Source organism: Arvicola amphibius, chromosome 11, assembly GCF_903992535.2.
Source record: "Arvicola amphibius chromosome 11, mArvAmp1.2, whole genome shotgun sequence".
Lineage (NCBI taxonomy): Eukaryota > Metazoa > Chordata > Mammalia > Rodentia > Cricetidae > Arvicola > Arvicola amphibius.
The window spans coordinates 85,238,268-85,247,528 of NC_052057.2; the positions used below are offsets into that span (position 1 = coordinate 85,238,268).

The window sequence follows — 9,261 nt, forward strand, 5'->3', positions numbered from 1 at the left end:
GGTACTTTCCACATCTTTGGGACAATCAAGGACAACAGCAATAATCTATTATTTGTCTCTTACACAATCCAGACAAACAACTCAAAAGAATAGTTGAATACAGAGAAAGAAGGACCAAATCAAAGTAACAGTATGACTATCAGGTAGAGACTATACATCTACCTAAAAACCTTATCGTAGAGCATTTGATATAGCAAAGATTTCCCCGCTCTGCTATAAGCTTCTTCTTCTTCTTTTTTTTTTTTTTTTGAATGACACTTTATTCAGCCATTTTCTTTACAACTGAAACTGTGGGAATTCAAAATTAACATCTTTGCCCGTGAGCTTCTTATACACACCAGAAAAAGTTTCCACTTTGTGCTCCACGTTGTTCTGCTGTGCTTTGTCTAAATGAACCTTTATGAGCCAGCTGCCGTCCAGTTTCACACGGATCCTCTTGCCCGCAATCTCACTCGGAAAGACCAAGTTCTCAAGGATGCTGTCGTGCACTGCTGTGAGCGTGCGGCTTCTGGGGTGCTTCTGCTTATTTTTCTTACGGCTTTTCCGAGTTGGCTTGGGCAGAATCCTCCTCTGAGCAATGAAGACTACGTGTTTCCCGCTGAACTTCTTTTCCAATTCACGAACCAGCCGGACTTGGATTTTTTGGAAGGATTTCAGCAGAGGAACTGGTACAAAAATTATGATGGCTTTCAGGCCACCACCAATTTCAATTTCCTTGACCTCGGTGATATTGCGCTCCCGCAGAGATCCGAGTTCATCTCCAGTTCGAGCAGCGCCTGAGAGATGCCGGACTTGAACTCGTCTGGCTTCTCGCCATTGGGCTTGACAATCTTGGCGCTCAAGCTGAACATGGCTCACCCTTACGGAGTGCCGGCTTGGAAAGAGCTGCTATAAGCTTCTTACCTTGTGTTCCCAATATACTTATTTTGTTACAATAATATTGAAATGCATTTCAAATTACCTTAATTAATTAACTTATTTTTGTTTCTACTGAATCAGGAAGAACAGACTATTTTAGTGTTCTGGAGGCTACCTAACCTCAACTCAGGAATTGTGGTACAGAAAGTTCATGTAAACCTCAATCCCCAATGGATTTCTATCTTAAAGATCTAACAAATGGTTTTCGTGGATCACGGAGTATGTAAGTTTTAGAAAGGAATTTATCATAGGTGCACATGTGGGAGTTTACAGGAATAAACTGTGTTGAGACTTGAGGTGGGGATATAATCCAGTTGGCTCATCCACATGGTGTCCGGTTGCCTTTCCATCACAGGAATATCTTGGAAGTGTATTCAGACTCTCACACACTCAGGCACACTTCCAGCACCTGTGTAAAAAGGAAACAGCTAGGGAGGAACTACATTAAGAATAAGAGCCTCCCATACTTCTAGGATTTCTTGTCTTTGACCATGACAAAACCAAGGGCATTTCTAATTTCTGGTCAAAATCAATAAGGAAATTCTGTGTCTTTAAACGGCTTGTTCAGTTTCTCTCTACTGTTTTTATCATTGTTAATGCAAAAACTTCATAAAAACATTGCCACATGGGAGCATGGTCCTTTGGTAACCTAAATGCATGACCTCTGGTCATTGTCAATGATACTTGGTTCTAGAACAAACTTTTATTCAGTTTGCAGTGAGAGACATATTTTTGACATTATCCATGTTATTTTCTCTGCGACTCATTCTCCTCCTTGCTCTTTCTCTGTGTAATCCATATTCATCAGCTATTATAAGTTTGCTCTGGTCTTTATTCAGATCCTCTATTCTTCACTATCCATCTATACAAGGTGTTTATTACAAGGTGATCTGGAGTGAAAATAGACACTGTCCACAGTGATTGCTGTATGGCATACATTGTAAGGTGATTGACAGGCCCATTTGGATTGATGCTTACCAGAGGGGACAATGGTATGCAAAACCTTCTGCTAGATGTAATCTTATGATATTCTGTGCTGTTCATAAAGCAATATCTTTATCCAGGGCCAATGTTATGATGTTGAGCCTATTCTTTAACCAACAATAATGTAATAAAATAAAAATAAGCCTAAACAAATTATAGAGATGTTGTCATGTTTCACTAGGAGCACATCTTCTTCCCTGGATGTGAATTGACAAATCATACATTATTTCATCTTCTTTTGTTCCTTGTGTGGCCATCCTTCCATGAGGTGTTTTATATTTTAAGGATGGGAAAGTGTGATATTTTCCCTTCTTTATCCAGCACTTTCCAAAAACTTGCACAGTTAATATGCATAGGATACAAAAATTGGTGCCAGAAGCATATATTCAAGGAAAAATAATAGATCAAGCTAGTACATATCTTTTTTTTTTTTTTTTTTTTTTTTTTTTGTTGCAATGTAAAACCATTTAATTCTAAATCAAATCACTTTCACAACAGTGAAAATCAGTGGCTGGTCAAGGTATGCTGCCTTACATGTTCCCATTTTCTGACTGTCCTTGTCCATGGGGTGGCAGGAAGGTGGAGGCTGAAGGGCACACAAACAAAGAAGGGGAATCTGCCTAACTCTGAGAGCAAAGACCTCTGTCAAGTACACAAATACTCCATTTGTTAACCTAGAAAATCAGTGATTCCTTTCCTTTTCAGAATAATAAATACCTTTCTATGAGCCAGGACAACATTTTCCTGATTCCTGACTTGAATCTCAGAGTCTCCACCTCGAACCTCTGTCTCCTGATTTGTTTTGATAATGTAAGAACTTTAAGGGAACTTGGACTAATCTGGAAACCAAGGAAGAGGTTTAACGCTGAGAATGTGCATGCATGCTGGCATTGTTCGGGCTGAACAGGTTCTGTTTGGGAATATATGCATATATACACTTGCATATATGTTTGTCGTAGCAAACATAAATTTGCAAAGGAACTAGGATGGGTTTAGGGGAAGACCTGAGGTAGAAAAGAAAGTGAGACAATATATTATTATTATTATTATTATTATTATTAAAAATTTCTGCCTCCTCCCCACCTCCCATTTCCCTCTGCCTTTCTCCACTCCCCTCCCCCTCCCTCTCCATTCCAAGGAACAGTCAGGGTTCCCTGCCCTGCGGGAAGTCCAAGAACCTCCCCACCTCCCTCCAGGTCCAGGAAGGACCTGCATCTAAACAGACTAGGTTCCCACTAAGCCAGTACATGCAGTAGGATCAAAACCCAGTGCCATTGTCCTTGGCTTCTCAGTCAGCCCTCATTGTCCACCACATTCAGAGTCCGGTTTGATCCCATGCTTTTTCAGTCCCTGTCGAGCTGGCCTTGGTGAGCTCCCATTAGACCAGTCCCACTGTCTCAGTGGGTGGGCACACTCCTCTTGGTCCTGACTTCCTTGCTTTTGTTCTCCCTCCTTCAGCTCCTAATTTGGACCTTGGGAGCTCAGTCCATTGCTCCAATGTGGGTCTCTGCCTCTATCTCCATCCATTGCCAGATGAAGCTTCTATGGTGATATGCAAGATATTCATCAGTATGGCTATAGGAAAGGGCCATTTCAGGCTCCCTCTCCTCAGCTGCCCAAGGAACTAGCTGGGGACATCTCCATGGATACCTGGGAACCCCTCTAGAATGAAGTCTCTTGCTAACCCTAAAATGGCTTAAAAATAAGTGAAAAATAGTAGGAAAGACTGCTCCTTATCCCTGGGTTTGCCCATTTCCTCGATACAAGCTCTTTGCCTAGTCTAATAATAATATTGTTACGTTTCCAGTCAATCTCGAACTTTGTGTATGGGACCCTCAGAATCTGTATGTTATCTCTGTCCCTTCTTATCACAGATCTGCAGCCATCTCTATGCATCCAGAACCCTCAAGATCCTTACTTTCACTGTCTTGTAAGAGATGCTTTAGTCTCCCTTAGCATCTGTTAGCATTACCCTTTATCAGGTACTCTGTGGCTATCTAGGGCAGAGGCAGCTTCATTTTGGTGTCTCTACCTGTCACTGTCTGTAGGTGGCTCCTCGTTCTCTACCACTTTGTGTGTGTTTCCTTTTGAAGATGTGAAATTATGTGCCAGTCACATGACGCAATGATGTGGGAGAGTCTTCTGTTTGTGTTGATTTCATTGGTTAATAAAGAAACTGCCTTGACCCATTTGATAGGCCAGCCCTTAGGTGGGTGGAGTAGACAGAACAGAATGCTGGGAGTGAGGCAGATGCCTCAGGAAGATGCCATACCTCTTCTCTCTGGGACAGACGCCATGGAGCCAGCTGCCAGGTCATACGTGCTGAATCTTTCCTGGTAAGCCACCACCTTGTGGTGCTACACACATTACTAAATATGGGTTAATCAAGATATGAAAGTTAGCCAGTAAGAGGCTAGAGCTAATGGGTCAGGCAGTGTTTAAATGAATACAATTTTTTTGTTCTTATTTCGGATGTAAAACTAACCATCCGGGAGCCGGGCAGGATGATAAGCAGGCCTGCTTGCCTCCTCACTACAATGCAAACTCAGCAGTGCCTATAGATGAGTACCCCTCATAGAGGACCTGTAAAGAACTGGGCTGTGGATCAGAGACCAGTATAAGTTAAAGCGCTAACACTGTTCTTATTTTTATCAGTTGCTGATTGTGAGGGAGAGGCCAAGGTTCCACAATTACCTAGTACATACATCTAACTTTATCTATTACACTTCTACTTATTAAATATTCCCTTTTTCTCTTTTTTCAGAGGAAGAAATAATCTATATGAACATAGTGTGAGAAAAACTACAAATAAGACAAGAAACTCAGGTACGTGTGTGAACGAGTAAAGCAAAGTTTCTAACCCTAGTAGACTTATTTTTATTTCCAACAAAATGAGTTATTGCACCAAAAAGCAACAACACTAAATTTTCCTTTTCAAATATTGAGTGCTGTGTCAGAGGATGCAAACAATTCAATATGTTAATCAGAAGCTGAATTTTGATTTTATAGAAGGATGGTAGTAGCTGTGGCAGGAATACCGTGGGTGTTTTCAGGAGCAGAGGTTGAAGGCAGGCATAAATATGTTCCCCTTGTGCTGCTCACATGGTGGGCAGTCTTCCTCTTACCATTAACCCTTTCTGGAAATATAATCTTAGACACATCCTGAGGTTTGAAATATTACATGGATTGATCTATCTGCTTCATTTTCTCAGGACATTTGAAATTTTCTGTATCTTCCCAATCCAACTGAATAATTTCAAACATAAATAAGACGGTACTTCCTTGCCCGAAGCACTTAAAAAGCTTGCTATTATCCTTTCGCTAAAGCAATGATGCTCCCTAGACAATAAAATGCTCCAGTCTTAAGTTTTCTCACCCCTCTCTCTCTGTGTCTACCTGTTCCCTTTCTAATTATTCTGGTCCTCATTAGTTTCCTAAGTTTAAAAGCTTCAGTAATTTTTTTCACTGCTTATTCTACTTTATCCTGTGCTACTGGGCTGACTGTGATTTTGTTCAGTTCCCAGAAAAGCTGTCTCCAGCTACTTTTATGACACTACCACCATTTGCTGTCATTGTATTTACTCACTTGTTTCACATTCAATTGGCCAATTCAATGACCCATTGCTTCTCTATATTCCTAGTAGGAGTTCAGCCTCATAAAGCATCAGCACCTCTGTTTCCCTCAACGTTAAGTTAAAAAATGTCAAAGTAGAGGTTCAGAAGGCATTTGAGTGTTTATCGGACATTGTATAATTGACAATTATACAACTGGGTCGGAGGGGTGTAGCTATGAGCCTCATGGATAATTGAATTACTTTACTATCAATAAAAGGACATTGGAAATGGAAATTATGGAGAAGGATTTAAAGTAACCAGAAGATTAAGTTATGTGTTGCATGGAAAGACTAGGTTGAGACTATTGTCTTTAAGGGCCCATGAAAACCAAGATGGCTCCATTTGCAATAAAGACAGAGACTACTGGACTCTGCAAGCTTGATGGATGAAATGGGAATTGCTTCTCTTTTAAATGTAGAAAACGTTAAAATAGAAAATTTGGCAGAAAATATGCTTAGAGATGTGCACAGGTTTTTGGAATTAGGAAGCAGATGCTCAGGAAAGTGGTTAAATTAGAAAATAATTTGATATTAAGTGTCAAACAGGTGAAATATCCATAAGGCAATTATTGTAATATAATATGACTTGACTAGAGTTCAAGAAAGACTACCAATGGGCTGTATGTAATTGTATACCTAATGTTTAAGTTTATTTTGGAATCAAAATTTATATGTAATGATGTGCATATACTTTAAAACATCACTCATTTTTGTTATCATAATTATTATTGTTGCATTTGCTTAGCAGGGCATGTTGAAAAACTGCAATGCTTATTTTTTTTTCTTGAAAGTTCAGTTTTTATTCATAAGATTTCATCTAATGCCATGTAGGGCCTTCAGATTCTTTTTTTGTCAATTTACAGATCAATTTAAAACTATTTAAATATGAAACTATCATTTGCCAAAGTAATATGTAACACAAGAAGACTAAAGATGTCAGCATGTACATTAGTCTCAGAGTGGAGAAATACATAAACATCAAAGTTATTAAAGTATAGTGACGTGTAGAGGATATGTTATTGAACAAAATCAGTGTTTCATGGACTGTGTGAAGAATCTGAGACATTGCCTTTAACTGTCTGCTTGGGAAATTAGCCCAATTCAGGAATACATGTGTGTTTGTTGAATGTTCTTGTAAGTCAGCGCCATTCCTGTTTCTTCCACAAAGCAGTTCAGCATCTGATTAGAATATACTTCCAAGAGAGAGGGTCCCTTCAGGAGAGGATTAGAAAGGACACTAGAGAAGGGATGGAAGGAATGAGGAATTATGTGACTCTCCTAGATATCTGGAGCTTATTGAGACTCAACTCCTACTTTGCTTTAGTCAAAACAAACACATTATATGCATTTCATTTGCACTGCGAGCTACAGGTGCTGTTTATGTGGCTTCTATAAAACTAATTTTGGTGGCTCCAGGTGCTGTACAGCATCTGCTCAAATTTATTAATAGTAAGTGAGGCACTTCGGTGTAGGCAAAATAACATTTTTAATTTCAGTCTTAGACTTACAGTCAGTTCCAGAGATGGTCTTGAATGCATTCTGTACTATCAGGTATACATGAACAGATCGCAGACAGCATTTATCATCCTCCTGACATTTTTTATTGTTTTTATTTCACTATACTTTTTTCTCTCCTACCCTCTTTTCCTCCCCTCCCCCATTCAACCCTCTCCTGTGACCCCTACACTCACAATTTACTCTGGAGATCTTGTCTTCTTTTTAGATCCATGTATTTATTTTTGGGTCCATGTTGTCTAGGTTGTCCGATGCTGTGGACTATAGGCTGGTTGTGCTTTGTTTTATGTCTAAAAGCTACTTATGAGTGAGTATATATTAAATTTTTCTTTCTGGGTCTGGGTTACCTCACTATTTTTTTTAGATCTACCCATTTACCTGTACATCTAAAGATGCCACTATTTTTTTAATCACTGAGTAGTATCCTATTGTGTAAATGTACCATATTTTCTTGATCCAATTTTCAGTTGAGGGGTATCTAGGTGGTTTCCCAGTTCTGAATATAATGAATAATGCTGCTATGAACATGGTTGAGCACATGTCCTTGTATGTTTGAGCATCCTTTGCTATGTAACCAAAAGTGGTATTTCTAGATCTTGAGGGAGATTGTTTCCTACTTTTCTGAGAAGTTGCCATTCTTATTTCCAAGGAAGATGTATAAGCTTTCACTCCCACCAGCAAAATAATTTTAAAAACACACAAAAATATGTATTTTCTATCCCTTCCATAAGACTATTAAATATTTTTCTTAATGCATCATCACTAGCATATGTTTTATATTTTCTCCTGCAATATTGCATACCTTCATTTATTTTCTTCTTTGAACTCACAACTAAAACGATCAGAACTCAAATGAACTGCGCTGAAGTCTTTGTTGCCTTTACATTTGACATGCATTAGGTGTGGGTATAATTTTTCAAGGCCAAACTAGTAAGTTAGACTCTGAGATAAATTATCATTTTTGTGCTCTATTCTTTGCTTCATTTACTTTATACTCCTATTTCTTTTAAATTTTTATTTATTAAATAATTGAGATGATTTTGTTACTTTCCTTGAGTACTGAAACCTTTGAAAAATCTATATTATTAAAATTGTTATGCTTTTTGTTCAAACATCCAAATAAGATAAATATCTTCCAGGACAGCATATAGCAGGGAAAATAAAAATAATAGTCATGATTAGAGGATTGTGTCTTGTTTTGAAATAAATGACTAAATGTCCTAATTTAGTAAGAATTTGTACTAAATCTTCTTATCTTTTTTACCCCACTGTAAGGTGGAGTCTTCTCTAAGCAAGTTCTAAGATGCCTTTCTGGTACATGTCTCAAGCATTATGAAATCTGTGGTTGGGCTATCGGCAAATCTAGACACATAAATGAGTGTTTAAACAACAGTGCTGTGGATCAGGACTAGCCATTTTGACTCTGGCTTATACTCTCATGAGAACCTGTCTTCCTTGACAGGGTTTCTGAGGCTGTTATGAGCCATCACTTTACCTCATATGAGATCTATCATGCTGATGGTATCTGATGGTGTGAAGTCTTGAGAAGGCTTGAAATGGGCAAAGAAACAGATAACTGGGAAATAGGATAAGTACTGAGTACTTTAATAAGTCTTATGATTGTGGAACTTTTATATTTATTATTATTCAACGAAGGGTACATTTGCCATTAAAAAATTTTAAGTGAGATGCTAAATAAAAAATGGTTTCAAGGTTTTGAGAAAATTTTGCACTAAGTTTTAAGGCAGAATCAGTTAGATTGTGGATTTGGAAGATAGAATATACCTCATTTACATGTCCTGAAGACAGATTATCTGGAAGAAAATATTCCCGTTTTCTGAGCATCAGACGCCAGTATTTATTGTCTCCTTCCAGAAATCGGTATCATTATCTCTCAGAAAGAGAATGAGCTATCTTCCTTGGTAAAACAAAGAAGAAATTTTCCTCTCTTCATGGCCATTTTCCATTATTGGCAATATAAGATTTTTCATCAAGAAGAGAATGGAGCATCCACTTAAATGGCTAGACAACTTTTAAAATATTGCAACGTGTGCCACTAAATGCAATTTTGACAATTCATGTTGGAGGGAAAATGAAATATTCCTAACACCCTCCAGCATGGTGGTCCACACCTTTTCTCCTGTTTTGGGGAACAAACTATTTGTCTTCTTCCCGCATTGTGCTGTCACTCTCAATTTACGTTGAAGCATAATGTAAGCAGAGTCATGTT

The 9,261-nt window shown here is 38.4% G+C and overlaps 1 pseudogene; it reads right to left on the minus strand.

The window, feature by feature from the left end:
* Window positions 1–276: 276 nt before the first annotated feature.
* Window positions 277–851, minus strand: LOC119826576 (annotated as a pseudogene).
* Between the last annotated feature and the right edge of the window lie 8,410 nt (window positions 852–9,261).